The sequence below is a fragment of the Camelus bactrianus genome, chromosome 34, assembly GCF_048773025.1.
Source record: "Camelus bactrianus isolate YW-2024 breed Bactrian camel chromosome 34, ASM4877302v1, whole genome shotgun sequence".
NCBI classification, from domain to species: Eukaryota; Metazoa; Chordata; class Mammalia; order Artiodactyla; family Camelidae; genus Camelus; species Camelus bactrianus.
In genome coordinates, this window is record NC_133572.1 from 10,174,202 (window position 1) to 10,198,348 (window position 24,147).

The 24,147-nt window shown below is 41.7% G+C and overlaps 1 long non-coding RNA gene across 1 annotated transcript in view; it reads left to right on the forward strand.

The window, feature by feature from the left end:
• Positions 1-1,224: 1,224 nt before the first annotated feature.
• Positions 1,225-24,147, forward strand: part of LOC141575934 (uncharacterized) — a 32,991-nt gene continuing 10,068 nt past the window's right edge. Inside the window, exon 1 of the long non-coding RNA XR_012504042.1 lies at positions 1,225-1,487. This is a non-coding gene — a long non-coding RNA (uncharacterized LOC141575934). The remainder of the gene's footprint in view (positions 1,488-24,147) is intronic.

Here is a 24,147-nt window from a genome sequence, read left to right on the forward strand (position 1 = left end):
CTCCCTTGTGAGGACCTGGCTCTCTCCAGCTTCACTGCAGCACACGGTGCTTCTCTAGACTTTAACTCCTGTAACTACTAGTTACGTCTCCGTTTTGGTGGTGTTGATGGCCCGAGTTCCCACTAAGTCTTGGCGCAAAGGCCCTGGGTGGCCGGGCCCTGCTCTGCTCCCCAGCCTCAATCTCAGGTGAGCATCCCTGTTCCCAACATCCAGCTTCAGGTTCCCTGAACTATGCTTGCTGGTTCACCCATCCCCACCTGCCCTCGGGCTATTCTCTGTGTCCCAAATGCCCTCCTCACCTTGGTGGTACCTGCTTATCTTTCAAAATCTAACTCCATGGCCACTCCCTCTTTTTCTGACTTGCAAATAAGATTGGTTGCAGGAGTTGATACTTTAGTCTTCCTGAGTTCCCATAGTGTTCTCTTCTCTTTCCCTGCACGTGGCTATGTTAATTGATTCTCATCTTTTCTTGCCTCCCCTAAAGAGGCCCCTGGCCAAAGTGCAGTTTCATATTTCTATAGCCACAGGCGGTCTCTGTAACTTCAACGTTGTGAAACACAAGGGAAATTTGGGCACTTATCCCTAAGGCTATGACTCTGAAATTGTGTACCCTCTGTAATTACAGAACCTCCTCCTCTAGTTCCTTGGGGTAAAGAAAAAGATGAAGTTATGTATACATATGTTGATTTATTCAGAGCCCCCAAATTACAGTTTGATCAAGTTCTGGAATTCTTGAACTGTTCTATCTGCATTTATGTCCTGTCCCTATCTGTATTCCTACCCCTACTGAGGTGGGGGATCTGTTGAGCTGCTTAAGAAAGGTAGAGAGGCCATTTCTGCAGGCTCTGCCCTGGGGTGGCAGCCGGTGACTCTGTGGGGCACCCTCCAGAGCTCTGGAATCTCAGAGCTGGGAGGGAAATGCAGGTGCGGTGAGAGAAGATTTTTCTCAGGAACAGTGTGAAACAGCACACCTGCCTAGCCTCGGGAGTTAGTTAACACCGCTCTGAAATAATATTCAAATGTAGACTAATCTGCTATTAAATGAGACTATGGATGGTCTCCTCACACAGCCTTCCCTTGGATGCAACTGGTGACGCCACAGCTAAATTCCACCCTTACCGCCACCATGCCTTGTGCCCGCGGAGCGCGTGGCGCACGTCGTCTCTGCCGCAGGCTGGGCCAGGAGCTCAGTGTTCCTGCTGGTGGTGGTCGTAGAGTCTGCGGTTGATACAGTCTAACCTCACTCAAGTTCAAGAATATTCAGAGATGGCCTAGTGGCACTCACCTGGGTAAAAGGCCAGAAGGCAAAGAGGGTGGTTCTAGGAACTCTTAGGGAACTTTCTTTGCTGACCCCCTTCTTTACTAGATGGCAGCTGGAAAAGCGGAAACAGCCACCTGTGCGCGCAAAGTCCACCAAGAAGTGAGTCCTCTGAGATTGGAAAGTCAGTCCCTCGTGTGACCAGAGACCTTATCCAGAGGAGTTCCAGGTGAGTGGTTCTGGTGATATCCAGAAGCCAAAGGACTGAGAAACAAACAGAAAGTGAGTAAATGGAGATGGTAGGGGAGGAAGTTAGTTGACTGCGCAAGGAAGGCAAGAGATACAGCCATACATGCAGGAGAAAGGTAAGCTGAGGATGATTTTTTTTTTAAGGTGAAGGAAATCTGAGTATGGTTCGTATTTAGTGGCTGAGACAGATGCACCTGTGAGGAGCAAGTGATGGAAGTATGGAATGGGGAGAAGAAATAATTGCTAGGGCAGGATATGGAGAAAGGCTAAAAGAGGTGTACATGCAAAGAATTAGAACATAATGCAACCTAAGGTAATAATAATATTACAAAGTAAGAATGAAGTTCCATTGCCCAAGTATTAAGTTTAGACTTTAAACATATAAAAATGTGACAGATCCGTGGAGAAGTGTATTCCTCACATATGTTCTATGCATTTATGCAAGACCGTGAATAATATGATTACAAGCACAGGTGGTGTGATATTTTTTTTTTTCCAACTGTCCCGAAGAGTGAAACTCAATCATTATAAAGGTGTCAGGAACACTATCCTGATTCCTCTGGCTACCGTCTCAAATAGACATCAAGTCAAAGTAAGCTGCTTAGAGAAGAAATGTCACAGAAAAATCTTGTTTTCTGAAGGACTACTCTGAACATATGCAGAACGTCATCCTTACGCAGAACTGAACGCTGAGTGACAGGAAGCTTCAGCCAAAAGGGGGCTCTGTTCCATTCACCACTGTGGTCCTCCTGCCTAGCCCCCGGGACCTGGCATATCTAGAAAGCATTCAATACACGTTGGTTGGATGAGTGGATGAGAATGTTGTGATCTCAGGAATGCGTTGCAAGTCTTCACTTAAATTAAATGTCAACCTGCAAAGAAAATTCTTTCAAGGCCAAGTTCCCAGGCACCCTTGGAACTTGAAGGCAAGACTCTTCTTCTGAACATAAGACCAAAAGGCACGGAAGGGGCAAGATGAAATGCAAGCTTGTAGAGACAAAGTGTGCTAGCTCCACGGGGTGACTGAGGACGGGTGAGATGGTCGATTGCTCTCTGTAGTGGATGCTGGGGTGCTCTGTCCAGATCCCCCGCAGAACTGAGGCACCCATGTCCTGACACCTGGCATTAGTGATGGCTGACCTGAGGGTGACCAGCTCTGCCCTGAGGGCCTCTCAGGGAGTTACCCTCAAAGGGAGGGAGAGCTACTTAGCCTAAATTTACACTGTTTTCCCAGGAGCATCCCACTCCAGTGACTGGTGAATAGCGGGGGTGGGGGTGGGGGTGGGAATGAAGGCCCCCACCCCTCGCCGCCCCGTGCACGCTCTGTGTACCTCGTGTGTGCAGTTCTCTGTTTCAGGGTCAGCCTGCTGTGGAGACCGACCTGAGACATTCGATGTTACTCACTATTTCTAGGTAGACAAGAGGGCACTCTTTTAAGAACTAAACAGTCCAAGGAGCATTAGACCTAGGGTCTTGGTTCCTTCTCATGGCACCCATGCATTCCAGAATATTAATAACGCTAACCAGAGACTCCAGGAGGGCTGGGTTGGCTTGCGTCGGTCAGAGCAAGTGTCTTTGTCCTCTCGCACAGAGGAGGTCCCTTCCTCATACTTGTAGCGCACAACTGCCCACTGCCACACGTCATGCCTCTCAGCCTCGAAACATACCTTGCTTCGATTTTGATTTATTTTGATTTGATTTAATTGATTATTTCAGTTCTTCCAAAGGTTATCCCCTGTTTGTTTTGGTTGTTCCCAGCACTCAGCATTACTTTTCTTGTTCTTTTGGGAGCTCTAATTCTGAGGGCAAGGCAGCTTCTTCTGACCCAGAATGAAAACAAAGCTCTTTGATTTCATCTCTTCACTAGAGTCAGTTTCTAAGATTAGAGACAAATCTAGCTAATTCCTGAGACTTCCTTAGAATATCTGAATTTTGAGCCTGTTTTCCACCACTTGGCTGCTTATTATGTTGTTAGGACATTTGAAAGATATTTTCAGTTTAATTTTAAGTATAGCTAATATTTATTTAGAACTTATTATTTGTTTGACATTTCTACTGTAAAATAAAACATGGATACAGAAAATCAGACAGAAGTGCATGGAACAATGAACTATGCGTTTGTTGTAACCACTTCTCCAGCGAGCCCGGCAGCCCCTCGGTGCACCCCATCTCAATCTCAGCTCTCCTCCTCTTCTCCCAAGGACCACCACCCAGATTCTATAATAATCACTTCTTTGCCTTTTTTTATAGTTTGATTCCTAGACTCTGTAATTTTGTCTTGCCTATTCTTAAGAGAGTAAGTCTTTTAAATTTCTCTGAGTTGGCAGTTACCCCCTCCAGCCCTTTCTCTTCCTCGCACATTATCTGTCGATGAAACTGAGCCATTTGATCTGCCGTTATCCATAGTCTGGGCTTTTCACTCGAACACTTTCTTTCTCTTCTGTATTGCCTACAAACTGGCAACTGGATCCAGACATTTGACCAGATTTGTGTTTAACCCCTTCTGCAAGTGAAGGAATTTCAACCCCCATTCCCTCCATTCCAATATCTTTATTGAAGCTCAAACTGTCCTGTATTTGGCTAGTGGGCACATCTTCAGGTTGGCTTCTGAATCTTCTTAATGTGACTCTTCGGTAAGTTCTTTGCTATTTGATGCATCAAGGTTTTACAGGCTCATCTTTTTTACATTTCTGGCCCCAGACATGAAAATAGCTCCTTCTCTAAAGAGCCTTGGGTATTTTTTCAGGGAAAATGGTATTTCACAATCCATTTGCTTGGGAGGGTCATTGTTTCTCGGCTTCTCCATGAGTTCGAATTTAAATTCAGGAACGCAGGGGTTTTTTTTTAATTTTTTTTTTTTTACTTAACTTCTTTTGTATTTCATCTCTGTTTCCTTTCTTCTATACTCTTAGTTCTCAAGGACATAGAAGGTGATAGAATCAGAATATTACATCATTACTCATTTACTCAATTCCAGTATTACATACACAAATGATACTAATGCTACCACTGGCAATATGATCATTGAAAATAACTACAAGTTTTGTTGCATACACTTTCCCCAGCTCTCATTAATTTTTTATCGCTCTACTATATCTGTATTGCCTAAGCATATAGCCATTAATACACTTTCCCCCTTTAATGGTCATTTGATCTTAGCTCAATGATAACTATATATTTTATATATTTAGTCCTCAGCATCAGTCCTGGTGTCTATGTCTCTCTTGTGGTTTTGGTTCTCTGAAGTTGAAATAAACTATAGTATATTCCTCAGGAAGGGCTCATGGAATAATATTCCTTGAGTTTTCACATGTTGATAACAGTTTGTGTATGTTCTTTATGTCTGAAAGTCAGTTTTGCTGAATAAAAATCCTTTCCTTTATGTTTCCATTAGACACTTCTGTCTTTGAGTTGGTTAATTTGGTCATTTTTTTTTTTTTCCTGTTGTAAAGCATTGCTGTTGTAAAATCTGGTGGTAACTTAATTTTTTCCCTTATAAATCACTTGCCTTTTTTCCCCCTAGATGCTCAAATAATTTTTTTTCCTTTAAAATCCAATGACTTTATTAGAATATGCCTTGATGTTTGTCATTCTGAGTTGCTGTTCTCAGATGTGTGGTGTGTTCTTTCAATATATAGTCTCAATTTTCCTTTTTAACTTCAAGAAAGTTTTCCAAGTAATTGTTTTTAGTGTTTGTCATCTTTCATGCTTCAGTTTTCTTCCCCAGGGATTCTTATGTAATTTGAATCTTCTTTGCTTGTCTTCTCTTTGCTACTTCCTCTTTAATCATTTTTATCTCTTTATTTCTTTTTGATTTTTAAAACCTTCCTTCTTTTTACCTTCTCTTTCTTAGGACATATTTTGTTTATTTGCTTTTGTGTTCCTTCCAACTTAGTCTCTGTTTCCGAAATGTCTTTTCATTTATTTATAATTCTTTCCTATATGCTCTGTCATCTCATTTCTGAGTTTTTCTAACTCTGAGTATACTGTTCTGTTACATCTTGCATCATTTTCTTAATGTCTTTTAGCTCATTTTGCAATAGGTTACAGGTTTGATCTGTCCCTGTCTTTGCAATATGCTTTTGTTCTCTATAGTGGTGTCATCCTGCCCTCCGCTCTCTTTTATCTTACGAAAACTTTTCATGGGACTTGACTTTGCCACATTTCTGCTGCTCACTTTTATGTGAAATCTGTTCTCTGAAATTTTAGAGGCCTGGTTCAGGCTAGCTTTTCTAACTTCAGAGAATCCTCTCTTCTATTGTTTTCCAAGACTTCCTGCTTCTGTTCTCCCCCACTTTTATCTGGATCTTTTCTTCCCTTTATCCCTACTGGGCCTACTCTGTTCAATTTTGATAACATTCTAGAAGTTTCTCCTCAGTGCAGGGCCCATAAGTGCTAGATTTCTCCAGCCCTCCAGCCCCAGTTTCCACCGCAAGCCCCACCGTGCTCCCCCATGACTGGGTTGGATAAAGCCCCCCCCCCCCCGATTTCAGTGGCTGTTCCAGATGGGTCCCCAGGGCTTTGACTTTGCTTTGCTCTGCTTTCTTCTGCACGGACGCTGATCCCACGCTGGCCCTGCAGCTCTGGTATGATATTTTGAGGCTTTTAAAGAAAATGTAGGCATCTAGTTTCATGGTAAACATTGACCATGGATTTTTTTGCTTCACCACGTGATTGCTTTGTCTGTTTTAATGTAGACATTCGGAAAGAAAGGAAAACGCCATATGCGCTACCACCACCCTCCCTGGAGCACTGAGCATTTGCCAAGCACTCTACATGTATCATCTCATTCAATTTTCAGGTATCCCAGCAGGATACGAATAATTATTATTCTTATTTTACATCCAAGGAAACTCAGGTGCAAGAGGTCAGATAGCTTCCCAAGGTCACCCAGACAGTAAATGCTAGCTTTGGGATTTGAACCTGTGTCTGTTTGACTCTTAAGTTGGCTAACTTTTATGTCAAAAATATTATAACATCAGGCCTTTAAAGTTTAAAATACACATTCCCATAGGATGGTTTCCTAATCAAAAGGTTGTAATTTATGATTAAGAAAATATTAGAAAAGCATCCATTTTTAAACATAAGAATTTGGATGATTTTTTCTTTTCTCTTCTTTTGTGCACATCCCCAAATTTCTCCAATGGGTAGATATTAAATTTAAATTGGGTAACCCAATACACCTTATTTAAAAAATTAAAACGAGCATGGTTGAAAGGTTCTTTGGCTACCCTTGAAAGTCTGTTTAACTTATCATGTACCTGAAATACAGTGCAAATATGTGTATGCCTGTGTGTATACGTATATAAATACATACACATATACATATTTGATTAAAGGAGCAAATCATGCGTCTGCAGTATTATGTGACAGCACCATAATTTAGGGGCATAATGGTTAAACATATAAGGTCTGCGTTCAGACAGACCGGAGTTGGAGTTCTAGATCTTCATCTTTTTGGACAAATTTGTCAGCTCATTCAAGCCTCAGTCTTCTTAGCCATAAAATGGGGATACTTGCATACTGTTGTTCCGAACATAAAATGACATGATGCACTTGAAGCCAAGCACGTTAACACAGCGCCCAGCAAGAAGCAGTACTCACTAAAGATGAATTGTTAAACACAACCAGTACAATAAAAAAAACCAGGCTTAATTAGGAAGAGTGGATGGAGAATTACAGCCATTCTGAAAATGAATTCTGTGCTATATCAAACCTTTAGAAACAAGTGGGGTTTTTGGTTTGTTTTAGAGAGGAGGATTTTTTTTTAATGAAAGATCAATCAGTGCCTTTAAAAATTTTTCACAACTGAGGGAAACAAGAATTATAGTAAGTACCCTTAGAGTAGGTGGTCCAGTGTGGAAATGACAGCTCACACATCACACAAAAGTCCTGTGTAGGTCAGATCCTTGTTGTAACATGGAAATTGACTTCCTGTAGTGTTCTGGGGCCAGATTGGAAGTTGCCCTGCTGGGCCAGTACACACTCTACAGAAAACTTTGTCAGGCCTCCCAGGGATGTGATTTGGAAGGCCATTTGTATCCCTGATAATTGTAGACAAGTTGTACTGAAGTGGTAACCTGAACTGTGCATTGTGACAGAATATTCAACTGCAGTGAGTTTAATTGGTTTTAAAAGACTGGTTCTTTTTTTGACAATATAATACACACCATTCTTCCTGTACTAAGTGTGCTATTTTGTGATATTTGCTGTAGAGATAATAGAAGCATTTAATTTTATGGAGCAAAAACGTGAGATGAAATGTGTAAACGTGATGCCTCCCTCTGTAACTTCTGACTGTAGCCTCGTAAGATGCCTGTTAACATCCTGAAGCTGGTGTCAAGGTCATTTTCTGTGCCTAGAACCCGGGAAAGTTTGCAAGAGCAGTCACTTGGTGCCTCAGGCAACGGTGTCGACTGAGGTGCATTCCTGGCAATTAGTGATTGCATCGGTGCACCTGCCTGTCCAGGGCCAGGTGCTCCCTGCCCTCCCCTCTCCCTGAAACCACCTGGGAAGGTCCGGTAGGGCTGGCAGCCAGCAGAGGGGGAGCACAGCTCCCCTACTGGCTCCAGTGCATCCTATGGATGGAAACTTCATGTGAAAGAACCCCTTAGCTAACATAATGTTGGTGTAGGAAACCTCCTGCTACAAATGGTAGTTGCAGTCTATACACAATAGATGACTTTCAGCTCCGAGAATCGAGAACGGATTCTTCTCAAGATCCCTGTTTCTAGAAAAGGTGCATTTTTTTTCCTGAGCAACTAGTTGTTCTTGTTTTCTGATAGGTATTTTGTGGATTTTGAAACAAATAATGGTTCTCTTTTTGTTAGATCACAGGGCAGTCACATTGGTGGGATCTCTATAAACTCTACAAAATCTAAGCCCTTAAGACATGAGCTTCTAGGTAGTCAGTTATCTGGAGAACAGGGCTATATCTCTGGATATTTCTTTCTTCTTTTTCCCTTCATCTATCATTTATTCCCCAGTACATATGTGTACATTTCTGTAAGTCTTTTCAAATCCTTTTTGAATCATGTTAGATTAGACCCACATCTAACATTTTTCAAGCCAGGACAAGAGTACAAGAGACCTACATTCCTTCTCTTTGCTTGATCAGTTAAATCCTCACTTACGAAAGAAGGTGCATGGTACCATTTATTCTCTTTCAGAAAAAAAACAAAAACTTTCTTACTCACTTAATCATTATGATCAGTAATTCCATCTTTATCAAATAAAGAACTTGTAAGGTCCTATTCCTGATTCTATGTGTGAATGTAATGTAGTTCTGAAGAATTATGTCTTGACCTAGCTCTGTGTGTGTGTGTGTGTGTGTGTGTGCACTTGTGTGTGAGTGCAGTGTGGTAATGGGACCCTCTAAAGCCCTGACCCAGAACTCTGGCCCCTCGTGTTCAGGTCTGAGGGCAGTACTGACATAAATACCTTTTAAAAATGTGTGAAATTTGAGGCTTTGGATTTCCACCTTGAAACCAGAAGGTGTTCAGGTGGGAACCAAGTCAGAAGTAAGTGGACTACATGGTAATATTTCGGAGAATTCGCTTCCAGTTACATTTGAATGTTGTCATAAAGGACAAGCATTTCTGTGTGACTAATGGACTCTGGGGTAAAGGTTAGCACGTGTGTAGCCTAATCCCACACAAAGCTGTTTTTTTAATATATAAAAAAAATTTTTTTTCAGGTTTTATTGAGATATAATTGCCAGGCTACACTGTATTAGACCAAGGTGTACAACATAACGAAGATACACTTATGTATTACAAAATGACCACCACAGTAAGCTTAGTTAATATCCATCACCTTACATAGTTACCAACATTTTCTTGTGATGATAACTTATAAGATTGAAAGATAATTTTTCTTGTGATAACTTTTAAGATTGTAGCAGCTTTCAAATATACAATGTAGTATTATTAACTATATTTGCCATGCTGTACATTACATTCCCATAACCTATTTATCTTATATCTAGAAGTTTTTACCTTTGACCACCTTCATCCATTTCACTCCCCACCCTCACTCCCAACCCCCACCTCTGGCAATCACCAATCTGTTCCTTGTGTCTACGAGTTTTGTTTTGTTTTTTTTTTTTTGATTCTACATGTGAATGAGATCACATAGTTTTTGTCTTTCTCTGCCAGACAGAGCCATTTGTGCCCAGAGCAAGATTAGAGGTGGAAAAGCTGGAGGCAGGGGAGCCTGGGGGCAGCAGGACCCTGGTCCTGAGGCTGCCTTCACTTAATTCTACCCAGGGGATCACAAGGGAAAGAAAACTGAGGTTGAAATACTTTCACTTTCCAGGATCTTCTTTCCCTTCCCCACTCCAATTTCCCTGCTTCATTTTCTCTTAATTGGTCCTGATTGGAAGTCATCATAAATCAGAATAATTTCTCTTTCATGCTCTTCAAATTTTAACTCACCAAAAAAAAAAAAAAAAAAAAAAAAAAGTCTTTAGCTGGAAATGTCCATAAAAAATGAATGTCAGTGGTTTCATCTCTAACAGGGAGAAAATGAAACTCAGACAGTTTGGAGTCACAGTCAAACTCTCTGAGTATGATTGTGAATTGATTTATACGGGGCCTTTAAGAAACTTCATGTCCTTTTTGGAACATACTAAGCAGGAATCACTCTTTCATACATCCAGAAATTATAGCCACCCGTGAAGTTAAATGCTATATCTGTCTTAGCCTGGGTCTGTACCGGGCTGATAATTTACTTCGAGACTCAAAAAAGCGATTTGACTCTGCTATCGAGTTCTCAAAATGACTGATTCAGTGCTGAGCATTTAGATAAAGGCTAAAGATTTCTTTCTCTCCTTCCTTCTTTCTTTCCTGTCTTCCTTCCTTCCTCCCTCTTTCCTTCCTTCTTCTCTCTCTCCCTCTCTTCTTCCTCCTCCCTCCTTCCCCTCCTTCTTTTTGGTTTTTAAACCCACATGCTGTGGGTGACAGCCTGGTGACAACCTGCTGTCACACAGTAGTTTCATGGGAAACATTAGTTTATATACGGATAGAGATTACACAAGTTCCCTAAGCTCTGAGGCTGTAAATGGGAACAACCTGCTTTCTAGTAATTTCTAGCCGTTATTTGAGTAATTTAAAATCTGGTATGTTAAAGACATTTATACATCAGTGTTTATGAGTTTGTAAGACACCAGCTGCCACACCTAGATCATTGAGATGGAGGAGGGGTAGGGAATGGCTAAGTTACTTTATTTCATTTGAATAGACACTGAATTGATATTATCTATCTCATTAACTTCTTTATGTGGTAGAGTCTGGGCATGAGCATCAGAGAAAACGTGAGAAGACGTTTTAGTGAAACAAACCCAGGTACCCAGCTTAAATGAGAGGCTAGCTTTTTTGGGGGTGGGGGTGGATTTTTTTTTTTTTTTAATTTTTAAAAAATCACTGTATGAGTGTTGTAGAGATAAAATGTGAAGGTCAACCAGAAAGGCCCAGAAAAGACTAAAGTTAAGAGAGTAGAACTTTCATGTTGGAGTCATCTTTCAGTGTCTGTGGTTCAGCAGAGACCCTTCCAAACAGAGCTCCTTCCATGGCGTCAAATCGGTTAAGGCCGATAGGAAGGCTGCCTTACAGGATTGGCTACTTTATGGCCATGCGACCTTGAAGAAGTCCTGAGCTTCAGTTTATCTGTTTGTAAAATGGGGGCAACCGCTTTGCTTGCTTTGCAGAGCTGTGAAGCCTCAGAGGGATGAGTGTCAGTTAAAACCCTGCTTTAACAGCAAAGCTTTGTCCTGACTTAGGGCAGTGGTATTGTGACAAACATCCGTGGCTTTAAAGAATAACGGAGAAAGGACAGCTCTTATTTTATGGGAAGCAAAGGGTGCAGGAGAGACCCCCAGGATTTGGTAGGCAGAGTCATAAGGAGCACCACAAGAGAAGAGGCAAAAACGTGGAATATCAGTTTCTCTCCCTTCCCGTTCGGTTCAGGCTTCGTGTAGCATTTAGTCAGTCCTTGCCAGCTACGCTCCATCTACTGAAGGGAAAACAGAGATTTTACAGACTTCTGATTTGGGGCATGGCACCACCTTGGATGTAGAAATACCTTCTCCCATAGGATGCATAAAGGCTGCCTGGCTGGGAAACCGTGTGCCTCCCCCCACCCCACCCCGTGAGCCTTCCAACACTTCTTAAAAAGAGTTTAAAGTCTTCTAAGTATTCATGACTTGAATAGGATTTCTCATCTTACTTACTGAGCTAAAGTAATTTGGTTCATAAGATACTCTTCTGCCTGTTTGTCGTGCCCAGAGACAGATGGGAGGGGAAGGAAGGGAGGGGACAGAGAAGGAAGAGGAGGAAGGGGAGGGAAAGGACCAGAACGTTTACAGAGCAGCTGCCGTGTGCCAAACACTGCTTTGGATGTTTTATATTTTAGAAAGTGATACCACATAGTCTGGTACTTTCTTTGACTACTCCAGTGACTACCGGCTATTTGTTGTTTTCAGATTAAAGGGTGTTAACTTAAAAATATACTTTCTCTCTGAGCCAAGTGATATCTTGGATGGTGTCTTAGTCAGGTTGCACCGACGTAACAAAACTACCATAGACTAGGTGACTAAAACAACATTTATTCCTCTCAGTTCTGGAGGTTGGAAAGTTTAAGATCGAAGCAGAGGCAGATTTGGTATCTCTTTGGTATCTGAGGAGAGCCTCCTTCCTGGTTTAGAAATGGCCATCATTTCCCTGTGTCCTCACATAGTGGAAGGGGTGAGAGAGCTCTCTGGGGTCCCTTTTATAAGGGCACTAATCTCATTCATGAGGGCATCACCCTCATGGCCTAATCACCTCCCAAAGGCCCCCACCTCTTAATACCATCACTTTGAGGGCTAGGATTTCAACACAGGCATTTGAGAGGGAGGGTCACAAATTTTTGGTCCATAACAGACAGGGAAAAAGAAATGCCCCCTGCCTTGCTGGCTAAGTAGACGAGGCGTAATCCTGTTCTCTACAACCAGAGTTTGGTCCTCTTCAGTTAACTCAGCAGCGCAGGCTCCTAGGCACTGGCAGGATGCTCAACGTCCTGATAAAGCTACTCCCCTGCTCTGGGGAGTTCTTCTGTGTCTCTCCTTAGAAGCAGCAAGTTTAGTGATAAGAGATAGATGAATAAAGCCTAGAGACCAATTAACAGGCTACATGTGCCTTATCTAATCAGACTGTGACATTCAAACCAAAGCTTTCCTTGTGAGCCTGCCCAGAAGGTGTTTTGTGAAGAATACAGATGCTTAAAAAAAAATGAGCACCTGCTTTTTCAGTGAACAAGGTGAGATTACAGATCGGATTTTTCCTGGGTTGATAAAATACTCACTTTTTTTTTCCCCCAAGAATACTATCTTTAGTTAAAGGGGTTTGAAGTCTTCAGTGAAACTTAATTTTTTTTTTTTTTCACATTTTAGATAGGCTCTCACTTGAGTCTACTGGCCTGCTGGAATTCGTAGACCAAGCAGAAAAGTAAGAGGAAGAAAGAAAGGGATCAAGCTGAATTTGGCCGTCCAGTGGGTTTTTCCCACTAAGCATGGTGGGGTGCTTTTGCACAGTGATCCACATGATCTGCTCTTGAAAGTGTCTAATAAGAGCAGCTCTCTGGTTACAGAGTCCCAAATCACCCCTGCTTGTATGCGGATGAAGAGCTTCTGTTAAAGCAACAGCATTCTGGGACCGTGGTTATTTTGACTTTCCATCTGCCCTTTACTTTCAAAGACCTCCTCCAATGAACTAAGGTTAAGAATGCAGGAGATGGCACAGGCTTAGGAAGGCATGGGTTGGGTGAGGGGAATGAAAAATGAATTCTCTTTGGATCCATCGAAACTGTAGCAGCCCACATGATGATACCTAATAGATGGGTTTAGAAATAGTTCTGGAATTCAAAAAAGAGGTATGGACCAGAGAGAGAGACCTGGCTCATTAGGCTTAGGCGGTAGTTGAAGCCATGAAAATAAATGAGATTTCCTAGGGCCAGCAATGCATGAGGTGGGTCATGGAATCAGGGTAAGACTATGGAGGGGACACCAAGTTCACGTGGTGTTGATGGCAAAAAAAAATGAGTACAAGAAGACTACCAGCGAACACGTGATGCCCAGCTGGAACTGAAATGGAAAGCTTCTGCTCATCTAAGCGGTGGTGAGAACATCTGAGCCATCTTCATAACCTACACTCTGAGAGGGGTCGTCCAATTAGTGGTGGTCAGTGGCAAAACAGGGAATCTCTCAGAGTGCAAGGTTTGTGTGTGAGAGGATCAGGGCACCAGAGTGTGGGAGAGTGAGAGAGGGAAAGAAAAATATGCTTAAAAGGAGGGAAAAGAGAGGTATGTGTGTGTATATGTATATGCGTGCATGTGTGCAGAATATTCAGGGAGCACTCCTTTATGTTTATCAGTCTTTTATAAAACTAATAGTATGAATAGAAATATGTTATTTCTGGAATATATTGATCTTGGAATCCCAGACTCCAGAACTTTAAGAATTAAATGTCTGTTGTTTATGAGCTTAAAAAAAAAAAAAAAAAAAAAAAGAGGCAGCATCTTCCAAACCTCCATCACCCCCTGTGTGGACTGAATTGTGTCCCCCAAGAGATATGTTCAAGTTCTAATCCCCAGTGCCTGTGAGTGTGACCTTATTTAGAGACAAGATCTTTGCAGATGTAATCAAGTTAAAATGAGGTCACCTGGATTAAAGTGGGTCCTAAATCCAGTGACTGGTGTCCTCATAAGGAGAGAGAGATTTGGAAACACAGAGGAGACGGAGGGAAGAAGGCCAGGTGAAGACAGAGGCAGAGATTGGAGGGATGTGTCTGCAAGTCAATGGACAAGGAGTGCCAGCACCACCACAGGCCAGGAGAGGCCACGGACCGGACACTTCCCACGAGCCTTCAGAGGAAGCACAGCCTGCTTCCCCCTTGATTTTAGACTTCTGGTCTCCAGAACCTGGAGAGAACATTTTCCTCTTGTTTTAAGTCACCTAGTTTGTGGCGTTTTTTTTTTTTTTTTTTTTTTAGGGAATCCCTAGAAAAAAATCCATTCCATCAACCAGGAAGCCTCTTCAGGCCACTGCTGCTGGGTGCGAAATCTTTCTGATTTTTTTGTGACTCTGTGTAGATTTACTAGACAGGGTCTCCCTGTCTCTCTTGCCCCTTCCTGCATTTTGCTTCAATTTGGGGAAAGTTATTTAAAAAATAATATCCTGCCACGTAATTAACGCACTTCCCTGTAGTCCGTGATTTATTTGACTGTTTCTTGAGGAGAGAGAGGATATCTTTTTGACTTGATAACTGCCGTGCCCAACCCACAGTGCATGTTCAATAAGTGAGTCTGGTCGACGGTGTGTCTGCAGGAGAGAATAATGAGCAGAGCTTCTCAAATACCTGTGTGTGCCAACACCCTTCGTAATGCTGGAATTTCGGGCAACACACTTAAAGGGATTAAAATATAAAAAGTTGTTTAAATAAGGAAATTGGGAAAACTGAGAAAAAAAATGTGCATTGTTATCACGCATTCACTTGCTGCCATTCAACAGCATAGGTCTGTTTACTGCCCTGACCACGTTCTCTTTTTTATTTATGAAGCGAAGTTCTGACAGTTTTAGTAATCACATGATGCGAGATCACAAATGTACTCACACTGTAGTCAGAGGTGCAGAGAAAATATGAGTTCTTCATTTTTCAATAGTCAGCTGACCTTCACAGGCTCCCGCCCCCTGGATATGGGGGGCAGAGAACCCCAGCTATATTTTAGTTAAGTGTTTAGTCTCTTTATGCAAATTGTCCTCTGTGTAAATGGCTCAAATAAAACACTCTTTTGGAATTCCATCTCCATGCTCATTATATTGGTTTCCTAGTTGCCTGCTATAGCAAAGTACCAAAAGCTGGGCGACTTAAAACACAGAAATGCATTGTCCGTAGTTCTGGAGGCCAGAAGTCTGAAGTCAAGATGTTGGCAGGGCCATGCTCCACTGGGGACTCTTAGGGAACTCCTTCCTTGCCTCTTCCTGACTTGCGGTGGTACCTAGCAGGCTGGCTTTCCTTGGCTCTCAGCTGCATGACTCCAGTCTCTGCCTTCATCATCACGTGGCGTTCGCCCTGGTACCTCTGTCTTCACAAGGCCATCTTCTTATAGGACACGGGTCATGTGGCTTAGGGACCCACACTACTCCATCCAGTAGGACCTCATTTTAACTAATGACATCTGCAACAACCTTATTTCCAAATAAAGTCACTTTCCGAGGTCCTGAGGGTTAGAATGTCAACATATCTTTTCAAACCTTAATAACTATCTTTTCTTTAAGCTGGCGTTGAGGTACGTGAAAGGGAGTAACTGCTCACCTGACCGTGGGTCACCACGTTTTGTCCCTGCGGATCCTGCCGCGGGGCGGCTGTCCTGAGTTCCACCTGGGACCGAGTGCTAAAGTCCAACTTTGCCTATTCTTGTCCTAATAGTGCCCGTGCTGGCGAGTGATACTGTGTAACCCACCCTCCATTCTCTTCTGCTTAGTTGAGACTCAGCTAACTTCCTAGTTGTCTTTTGGGAGCACGTGGGAAGTTTGCAGTCCAGCTTCTCAGTCTCTTCTCCATCATCGGGGACAGCGGGCAGTCGGGAGAGCTGGACTCTGTCTTAACTTTTGCCTGAACAGGATGAGCCACTGAGATCCCGTGACTCTTGCCCTTGTAGATAAGGGGTACTGCAGAAAGCAGCCTCTCCCAGGTCGTAAATAGGAGGCAGAGTAAAAGCTTCTCTGCTCTTGGGCTTTTTTACATACCTGATCGCAGGTTTCTCTGGCTTTCTTTACATCCAACCCCTCTACTTCTACAGGGTCACGAAGAGGTAGGGGAAGAAAATGATAAAGGATTCTCACATCTGCTTTCTTTTTCTACTTCTGTCTTCCAAAACTTTCCCCCAATCCTGTGGACTGCAAGGGGCGGGCCTTTTCCCCTGTGTGTCACCTGGGCCTTCCCCCTCAGGGCAGTAAGCTCTGTGGCCCGATCATCCTGGAGTAAGGCATGTGCCCTTTCCATTGTGGAGGGAACCCCGTGACCTGAGTCCTCCTGCCATGGGTTTAATATAGGAGATTTAAGACATCTTTGAATTGGGAATAACCAAACAGATTGGTTTAATACCTCCCCTCCAAATTATCATACGCTAATAACCTGAATTGCAGTGTATAAATTAAGAGAACAGGCTTTGGAGTGAGACTTCCTGGGTTCAAATCCCAGTCCTGTCACTTACTGTTTGAAATTGGGAGTTACTTAATCTCGATGAGTCTCTATTTTCTGGTCTTAAAAATAGGAATTATAGCAATGCCTCCCTTGAGGGTTATTGTAAAGATCAGAAGAAGCAATAAAGTGTTCCAGGAGCAGCTGACACGTAGTGATTGACCAGCAAGTGTTGGCTGGCATTACGAGTAGCATTTATTTGGCGTTACCCACTTGGCTATTATGCGATACCTTTTACTTTTTTACTCCCAGCCAAGTGTAGTCCTCTCTATAAGGCATTTGATCTGCCAAGACATTGCCTCTCACACAACAGTTTATATCCTCAGTTTTAACACAGACGCATTTCACTCTTGGCTCACAAATTGCTGATATGACCAGGAAGGGTTGCAGCCTGACAGCAGGAGGTGGAGGACTTGTTAAGAACCACTGATCTGGTGTTGAGTAACTCCATGCCCAGGCTTAATCAGGGACTTTCTAAGCTAAAGAGGAAAGGGTGGCCTCTTAAATGCTAAAACAGACATGACATAATTTACTTAAGTTAAAAAAGAATTTTTTTGAAGTACTGCTTTTCTTTGTGTTCTGAATATGTAGAAAAGATGGCATTGTAGGACAATTTCCATCTTTCTGTGTGATGTCTGTATCAATTTAAAGTAAGTGTAATGGAAAACTTAATGAAACAAATCTTACCCTTCCTGGTGGAAAGAGGATACTTTGATGTCTGATTTTTAATTCACATTTTTCTATGGAACCTCCCCACCCCTGATGATTTATTGATCTTCAGAATTTAAGAGCTCAGCTGAGAGAGAAAGTTCTCTAAGGACAGGAGCCTGTAGCCACATGTATATTTTAATGGCGGACCTCGTGCATGCTAAGCGTGGGCTCTGCCACTGAGCTGTACCCTCCCCCAGCCACATTTATATCTAACCTATTACTTTTGACAAAGGACTTTTACCCTATTAGCACTGTTCCTTGGGACTCTACCTGGCAAACATTCTTCTAGCATATTTTGAAGAGTAATGGAACCTAGTTCTTGAGAGCCCTTCATCTACCTTTGTGCTATTAAGTGCTTGTTTAAATATAGCCAAGACTACTAGTTTTTTTTACTGGAAATTATGGGGTTTGGAAATTATTGAAGTGAGTTAGCAAGGTTCTGCTCTATTTAACCCAAGTTTTCCCTACTACAGCTTAAAGGCCATTAGTTCTTCTGTCTTTTTGACTGATGAGAATAATTGATTCCTGTCTTCTTTTTACCTTATTTATGTATGTATTTTTGTCCATTAAGCCTTCCCTTTTAAAGTGATGTTTTTAAGAAATGCCATATAGACAATATGTAATCAGAAGTTCCTGGTTATACTAATGTGAAAAGGTGAGTAACCTTATTTCTGGGTCATTAAACCAATTGGTGGAATTGGAATTAGATAAACAGGTCTCTCTCTAACTTCAGCATGTCTATCAGATTGGAATAAAATGCTTTCATTCCCCTACTTACCCAATAATTACTCGAGTCTGTTCTTTAGAATTTTAGGGCAGGATGTATCACTTGAAACCATGAAGCTCGATTTCATCATTTTATAGATGGTCCAGGATGGTTAAGTGCTTTCCAGCCCCAGGTTTTCTCACTTGCCTGTAACGCCATCTTACCTGTCAGGTCTTAGTGGAAAGCTTAAATGTTAAATGTCACCACTTTAAAGAGACCTTTTCTGCCTCTCCTCCCTGGGAAGGCTTTTTGTCTTTCCCCTGTCACTGAACCCCCTCAATTTTCTTCCCAGTACTTACTATATGAGTCATGATATGTGGTGTACTTACTTACTCATTTTCCACCTTTTCTGTGATATTGTCAGATTCATGAAGGCAAGGTTGGTGATACAGCCAGGGGATCACCAGGTGCCTGGTACCCAGCAAGGTGCCTATGGCTGTGTAGGTACTTGATACGAGAGCTGGGCCAGAACTTTATATTCTCTCTTTTCTTCTTTAGTTACACACACACACACACACACACACACACATCCCTGATGTAAACCAGCAACAGTGTTTACCTAAAATTCTTGGTCATGTGACAGCCATGAGGCTTTTGCAAATACGGTGTCATCCTCAGTCCATGCAGGAGTTCTTACCTTAGTGTTCAGTGCGCGGGACCGCTACGATCACGCAGAAATCATTAGCTGGAGCTGGAAAGTGGAGTAGTCACCATTTTCCTCCCAAAACAGAATGTAGCTTTTGAAAATGGAAAAAAAAAAAAAAAAAGTCATGGTAAACTAAAGAACCGACTTTCAAAACAGTATGTAGACATGCTCCTGTACTAAGATGAAGTTAGTAATTCTGGAAACTGTTGCAATAAGAAACTGTGCTGAGCGTGGTTTGCGACTGTAGTGCAATTTAGGATCACCTGTGGAGTTTTTGAAAACCACTGATGCCCTGGCTCTAGTCCTGGACCCATTGGATTAGAAACTACTCCAGTGGTGGATCCCAGGAGTGCATATGTTTAAAAATTGCCACTCATCATTCTATTGTGTCCCAGAGTTCAGAACAAAATAGAAGAAGCATTTTGGTCCTGGATAACCCGATTTGTGTTCATTGTGTTGAGTAGGTCCTTCTGAAAAATCAGGAAGCCAGTAACTACAGTGAGTGCAAGAGTATACATGATGCTGAAGTTTTAAAATTGAGGATAGTTTGGAGATAATCGTTGATAGTGTTACTTTAGGCTGCAGTCTGTGTAACTGGTTACAGAACAGTTCTGAAAATGGTTCTGACTTACTTTAAATGCGGTCCATCTACAGGGTAGTTTTGTTGCGTTGATTACATTTCCTGGAAATATGCCAATTATGCCTTCCTGTAGGTTTGTCCCCTCTCTCTGCCTATTCACCATATGGATTCCTTCCCCTGTTTTAATTCGGGGTTCAGGGCTTGTCTCTTTCAGGAAGCTTTCTATAAACAGTGCCTCCATTCTCCTTAAGCATACGATGTGTCAAACTGATCCTGGATCACCTTTGTCAATCGCCGTGTCTTATGCACATACTTTCATGAGTTGCCAGTTAGTCACAATGTCCACCTTAATAGCTGCTCAGCAACTTTTTAGTATGGGTTGCAAGGACCCAGAGACATATGGCCCCAGCTGATAGATGTCCAGTAAATATTTGTTGACTAAATGAATAGCCAGGCCTGCTCATTCCAGGCAAGCATTTTTGACAAGGGCAAGTTTAAAGAAAATGTGGGGGGAGGTTGTTGGCAGTTTGTTCCAGTGAAATAAAAATGAAATAGTTTTTTTTTTCTTTTTTCTTGTGGCTGATTTCCTTTCACAGGTTTCTTTACCAACTGGCTAGTGTCCAACTTTGTCAGAGCTGAAACATCAGACAGTTAGAGAAGAGCTTCTCAGTTGATAAATATTTGATTTACAAGGTATTGAGAGGTTTGAAGAAAGAGAAGGGAGTTTGCCCAATGGGAGCTGTGTTTAATATGGGGAGGAAGACCCCCGATAACCAGGTCTGCTTTCCTTTCCCGTGGCCAGTGGGTACCTCACTTTATCACCCTTGTTGCACTGCAGATTGTTCTGGGCTGAGCAGACAACTAAACAAAACGGGGAGGACTGCGATGCTCCTGACTCCACAGCAGAACTACCGCTGAAGGGGATATTCTTAGATTTTTCCTTTCTTCTTTTCTATAACCTGTGATAAATATTGTATGTCTCAGCAGCATAGGGAAAAAAATGATTGATCCTTTCTCAGCGATATAGGTATGTGGCTGTATGTGTTATATGCAGAATGAATGATTGGGAGAGAATGGGAGAGAAGAGCAAAGAGAGAAACGAAGCCACTATGTACAGAATTGCCAATAGCAATCTATCAAAGGAATGTCAGGAGCGCCAGAACAGAGAGTGAATTTTATCTCTAATTTAATCTTGTGTTGCTTTTTCTATTGTCAAAGTTTTGTTTTCTTTTAAAGTTTTACTTCTCACTACCCACCTCCCCCCATCCCCAATTTCAAAGAAATTGGAACCATTTGGGGGAGGGGAACTGATTGAATTAAGTGCTTAAGAAATTAATGTGCTGCCTTTTCTATATGCTGTGAATCTTACATACGAAGATAATTATACAGATCCGGCACTGCATTTAAAAGCCTTGCATGTTAAATAATTTTTATTTTCCCATCAGAATAGTGCCGACCATTCATTCTCAATGGCAATAATATTGCCCCTAATGGAGCAAAAATTGGTTTGGCCATATCTCACCTCTAATGGAGCAAAAATTGGTTTGGCCATATCTCACCTCTTACTATTGAAATTTTCTCTGCTGAGTGTATTATTTTGGGGGATACTTAACCAGGTAATTTTATGAGACCTGTGCTTTGTTGGAAACTTGGTTTTAAGACTAACCGCTGAGTAGCTAAGAGTTTGAGTTGGCTTGCACGTGTAAATCCAAATTCTTCATAGTGGTGAGGGTACAGCTCAAATGGTAGAGCGCATGCTTGGCATGCACGAGGTCTTGGGTTCAATCCCCAGTTCCTCCTCCAAATAGAAATAAATAAATAAATCTAATTACCTCCCCCTCATAAAATAAACAACCAAATTCTTCATAGATGGCTTCTCAATTTATTCTTCTCAAACTGTTGGAGAGAGCAGGAGTGTGGATGGAAGATGTTTACTGCAATTTTGGGCAATGTGCTACCCTTTGATTATGAATACTATCTCACTTTTGAAGAGTTGGTAGCTAATATACTAGGGTCAGTTTATTCAAGCAGTGGGGATGGGTTTACAGTTTTCACCAGGACGTTTATGATTTCCGCCCCCTCCCCAGCTCCCCGTAGTGTGCCCATAACTCAGTACTCCGTTACAACTCTCAGAGTTGTCCGCACTGAGCCTCCAGCGATTCGTCAATTACAGTTCACGTTTTCCTACCTGCCGCGGGTTCCCGTAGACCTTTCCGCTTGTGTGTCTGCTCTGGGAATCTGTGTGTGACTCCCTCTGTTCACCCATCTGACTTTCCCATCTTGGGGCAGCGGTTTGCTCTGTGTCCTCTTCTCTCTAATGGAGCCAAGAAGAATTGTTGGTTTTTCAGTTTGTGTAGCTTTTTTACATTTTGCTAGGATGGAGTGGTGACTTCCAATCTCCTTACAAATGGAACTGGAAACTGGAAGTCAGTACTTCATTGTAAAGAGTCTTTTGTTCACGAGTGTTGTATGTCTTTATCCGGTCTTCTCATCTGAATAGTACTCTCTGAGAGAGAAGTCATATAGAGCTATAAAACATTAGAGGAGGAGGAAAGGAATTTCAACAAGCCCAAATTCACTTTTCCTTCATTCGTTCATTAATCATTCGACAAATTTGTGTGTATGTGTGTGTGTACCTATCATATGGCAAGCACTGTGCTAGAAATTTGGGAGGTACAAATATAAAGTAATCATCAATTAATCATGTTTTTAGAGAACTTAAGTCCAGTAACAGGAATGACGTATAACCCATGCTTTATAATTTCCTCAAAAAAAACCCCATGATTTTTAATGGCTGCATTTTGTGTGAACATACTATCATTTATCCAGTTTTTCTCTTATCATTGGACTTTTAAATTTCTTACTATAAACAAGGCTGTACTAAGGAATATCCTTACACATAAAAAGCAATTTATAAATTGCTATTTCTAGTATAAATTTATGGATGTGGAATTACCAGGCTTAAAAATATAAATTCTCTAAAATATCTTAACTTTAATACTCTTTTTACATTACTCTCCAGCAAAGTGTTACCAATATGTACTTTTGGAGCAAAAAAATAAATAAAAGTAGCTTTGTGTGAATGTGACTATCTCATTATTATTGTGGAAAAGTCTTAACTTAATTTTAATAAAAAGATTTAAAAATATATACTTAAAGCCCAGACTGATTGCAGTAGTTTCTGCTTTTTAAAGGAGATGGCATATTTCAAAATAATGAGAAAGCAAATATCTAAGCCATTCTGTTCTTTTCAGAAAAACTCGTGGAGTTGACCGGAGGTCATGGCAGAAAGTTTCAAACTCTCTGTCAGTTCAGTTTTTCCATGCTGAAGATGGGACACAGAATAGAGATTTATTATTTAGAGGAAAATATCAGTGACCCAGGATGCCTGAGTTAAGTAGGGAGTGAAAAACTACAGGAAAACATGAGGACAGTTGAGTTTTGATGTAGGTGGGAGATTCAGGGCAGGGGTGGAGGTGTGGGCGGGGCTGAGTCCCAGGGCAGGGATTCAAAAAATAAAGCAGGCAGGGCCGCCTTTAAAATAAGTAAGGCTTATTTCAGATGTACAATGAAGGTGTTAAATAAAAACAAAAATTTAAAAATTTAAAAAATAAAATAAGTAGGGCTTAGAAAAATCGTGACTCGCAACCTTTCCGTCACCATAAACCTTTGGTAAATCTGTTCTTTATGTGAAAATTAAGGAAAGAGGCTATGGTCCATGTTTGTGGCATTCGTTTACCAAAAAGGGACAGCATTATGAAATAACAAGCTGCTCCGTCCGTGCATTGCTCTCATTCAGCCAAAGTGAAATAAGATTTGTAAAGAATTATAAGGGCTTCTGAAGAATTCCAAAGGCATTAGGAAGGATTTCGGCTTTCCCCTGTGAAGGCTAAATTGGGTTATATGTCATTGATGTTTAAAGTTGGATTTTTTTTAAATTAGTGATGAGGCTGAACAGTTTTTCATATGGGTTTTAATTCTTTTTGGCTGTTTAATCTTTCTTCTGTGAATTGTCTACTCAGATCCTATGCCACTGGCATTCACAGCTCACAGGAAACTTCTGTAACTGGGCAACATGGGACTAAGACAAAGCAAACTTTCTCATGTCAAGACCAGAGTAGGCTTTATAGTGATGAATAATACTCGTCAATAGTACTGCTCGAGATATTCTTTCTTGAGGACGAGGACTAATAAATGTGTATACCCTTGTGGGTCACCAACAATTATTTGTTGAATGTGTAAGAAGGCTACTTTGCAGGGAGAGGATAGAGTGCACACTGAGCATGCCCGAGATCCAGGGTTCAATCCCCAGGACCTCCATTGAAAATAAATAAACAAACAAACCAACCTAATTACCTCCCCCTCAAAAAAAAAATTAAAGAAAAAAAGAAGGCTACTTGGACTCGGCTGAATGCCTCTTGCCAGAGGAAGGCTGGGAATAATATCCCACTCCTGTTCCAACAGCAACAAGAAATTCCTTCTCTACCAACTTCCGCCCAAAACATTCTCTCTTAATTTCAAATTGGTCATGAGGGTTCAGAGATAAAACGAACATCTTCTCGGCAGGTTGAGCTATAATGTGCATTTTTCTAGAGAGCAGGAGTGGAGGAAGAAGCCCTGCCAGTACATTAAGACAATGCTTGGGGCGGTGGGGAATGGCACACTAAAGTTTGGACAGCCCGGATTATGGAGATCATCAAA